Source organism: Prionailurus bengalensis, chromosome B2 (genome assembly GCF_016509475.1).
Source record: "Prionailurus bengalensis isolate Pbe53 chromosome B2, Fcat_Pben_1.1_paternal_pri, whole genome shotgun sequence".
Classification (NCBI taxonomy): domain Eukaryota; kingdom Metazoa; phylum Chordata; class Mammalia; order Carnivora; family Felidae; genus Prionailurus; species Prionailurus bengalensis.
Window position 1 is genome coordinate 73,045,728 of NC_057349.1, and position 3,354 is coordinate 73,049,081.

Here is a 3,354-nt window from a genome sequence, read left to right on the forward strand (position 1 = left end):
TATAAAAAAATTAATCAATTGGTACATAACTCTCACTGTAAATATTTGTTGAATTAACAGATTTATCCTCAGAGTACAAAGGTGCATGGCTGGCCTGATTAAATTATCACAAATTCTGTTAAGCAGATTTAGAATTAGTATAATTGTTTCTTGAGCAAAGTGGGAAGGAACACAGACTTTGGAGAATAAAAGTCTTTGATTCAAGTTACTCCTCCAGTTCTTAGTAACTGCATGATGATAAATTATTTAATCTCTAAACATCAGGTTTACCTCTGGAAGAAAAAATAAAAAAAGGAGACTGTAGCATTTATCTCTTTGGGTGAGGTCAAAGAAGACCACTAATTAAAGCACCTAACACAGTAGTGGCCAGCCATGTAATGCATGATAACTATTGTTATTTCTCCACATTTTTAATGGTTTTCAAAGAAACAAATTAAAAATCTAAATTTCGGGGCGCCTGGGTGGCGCAGTCGGTTGGGCGTCCGACTTCAGCCAGGTAACGATCTCGCGGTCCGTGAGTTCGAGCCCCGCGTCGGGCTCTGGGCTGATGGCTCAGAGCCTGGAGCCTGTTTCCGATTCTGTGTCTCCCTCTCTCTCTGCCCCTCCCCCGTTCATGCTCTGTCTCTCTCTGTCCCAAAAATAAATAAACGTTGAAAAAAAATTTTTTTAAAAAAATCTAAATTTCATGACACTATTAACTACTATTAAACAATAATAGGGGTGCCTGGGTGGCGCAGTTGGTTAAGCGTCCGACTTCAGCCAGGTCACGATCTCACAGTCCGTGAGTTCGAGCCCCGCGTCAGGGTCTGGGCTGATGGCTCGGAGCCTGGAGCCTGGAGCCTGGAGCCTGTTTCCGATTCTGTGTCTCCCTCTCTCTCTGCCCCTCCCCCATTCATGCTCTGTCTCTCTCTGTCCCAAAAATAAATAAGCGTTGAAAAAAAAAATAAAAAAAAAACAATAATAGAAGAAATTCACTTTATTTTGACAGAGAATGATAGATGCTGCATGATGGTTGCCTATTCTATTGCTAACAAATCAAATGTGGCTTGCTTTACACATATGGAATTCCAAGGCTCCTTCCAGGGTACTTTGGGTCAGCATCACATGCCTAAGTTACTAGGAGAGTTTAAGTCAGATAAGAAGATCCTTGGTCAGAGGCAGAGGTCTAGTGATTTCTAGAGCTAGTGCCAGGTGGAATTAATTTTATGGATGCTATTGATGAGCATAGACAGCTAGAAAGTCCTTGAAGAGGGGTGGGAGGCATGAATCATCATTTTCAGCAAGTGACCTTTCTTGCAAAGGTGGACAACAGGTGTGGTACTCATGCAAATGATGGAAAAGGATGACTCATTGCATTTTAATTTATATTACTTTTAGTGGGTAGGACTGTTCCAAATCAGGAAAAGGACAAAAGTTTCTATTATGTCTTTGGCAGCTCTTTTTGTTTGTTTCTGACCCTTCTTATGTCCCAAATTAGATAAAATAACAGAAATAAAGGTAAGGTTCTTAGACAGGCTTAGATAAGAGAAAAGCCTGTGAAAAATCTGCCTCAAGTAGAATGGGAGAGAGGTGCTAACTGAAGAATGTGAATCATGCTGTCAGAAACTGGACAGAAGAAACAGGGCATATAATGGCTATTTTCTCTTTATTTCATAAAAGTATGGATACATATTTTTTTCCTTTTCAACTTAAAGACCAGTAATGTAAGAGTTTTTAAAAATATTTAAGATTTTTTGATCATCTAGAAGATCTAAGGCCCTTTTGTTAGGCAAATAAGAGTTGAACCATTATCTTTTTCTCTTTCAACATGTTACTTTACTTTTGTTAAAAAAAATTTTTAAAAATGTTTGTTTATCTTGAGAAAGAGAGAGAGAGAGAGCACATGCATGAGTGGAGGAGGGGCAGAGAGAGAGGGAGAGAGAGAAACTCAAGCAGGTTCTGCACTGTCAGCATACAGCCTGATGCAGGGCTCGTTCTCGTGAACTGTGAGATCATGACCTGAGCCAAAATCAAGAGTCAGATGTTCAACAGACTGAGCCACCCAGGTGCCCCAAGGTTTTTGTTTGTTTGTTTGTTTGTTTGTTTTTAACTTTGTTCATTTGTTCATTTTTGAGAGAGAGAGAGAGAGAAAGAGAGAGAGAGAGCACATAAGTGGGAGTTGGGCAGAGAGAGAAGGAGACGCAGAATCTGAAGCAGGCTGCAGGCTCTGAGCTGTCAGCACAGAGCCCAATGCGGGGCTCAAACTCACTAACTGTGAGATCATGACCTGAGTGGAAGTCAGGTGCTTAACCCAATGATCCATCCAAGTGCCCCCAAGGATTTTTTTAAAATATGGAACACTTCAAGAATTTGCATGTCATTCTTGCACAGGGTGGCCATGCTAATCTTCTCTAAATTATTCCAATTTTGGTATATGTACTGCTGAAGTGAGCACTTGTTAATGAATCTTAAAGACTACATTAGCTAAAAATGAGGAAGGATCCAAACAGTGACAAATAATGATAAGAAATAAGGCAGCGCAGTGATATACAGAAATACTGTATTATTTTGGAAACAAGAGAATGAAAACTGTATTGCACTATATGACAGCAAAAGCATAGAGCAGTCTAACATCAGTACTGAAGCATCATAGGGTCACTCTATCCTTGACCACAAATATTTAGTGCTTTTAATCAGCTCACAAAATTGAGTCTTACCACTCCTTGGAAATCAATGGCCAAAAGGAGCTCTTTCCCAGTGTTTATAACTAAACATTTTAGGAGGAAGATGGAAATATGTTAGCCTTTTCTCCAAGTAATCAAGTGTTGTCCTTCCACATGAATGAATGAATGAATACATAACATGCATAGAATGAGTGAATGAATACATAACATACATACATACATACATACATACATAACATAACATACATAGATACATACAAACATACATATATACATAGAAGGCTGGCTTAGTTATGACCATATGACTGCTTAGTTCTCCCAGATACACATTCTCTCCCAGCTTCCTGGTAGTCAGCTACAACTAAAACAATCTGAAATTGTTTGCTCTCATTGTCATCATTTGACCCTTGTTTCTGAACTCAGTCCAGCATTTTTTGTATCACTGCATGAAACACCATAAATCATAATTCCAAGAGCCCTTCAATGATCTGTTTGGAAAGACTGGTTAATGAAAGTGAGTCTAGTACAGATTTTTGGCACCAGAACTTGGTATGGTATGACTCAGTATACAGGAACTATAAAAGACTGCTTCTCTCCCTATGGTTTTGAAAAGAGGTCAAAGCCCATGTTAGGAACTTTCCTGTTTCTGGAGAATGAAGAGATGCCCAAAATACAGGGAAAAACACATAGA

General features: G+C 39.1%; 1 non-coding gene across 1 annotated transcript; it reads right to left on the reverse strand.

The window, feature by feature from the left end:
• Window positions 1-2,325: 2,325 nt before the first annotated feature.
• On the reverse strand, window positions 2,326-2,434 carry LOC122490649. The gene has a single exon (XR_006299193.1). It is a non-coding gene; the product is annotated as a U6 spliceosomal RNA (small nuclear RNA).
• Between the last annotated feature and the right edge of the window lie 920 nt (window positions 2,435-3,354).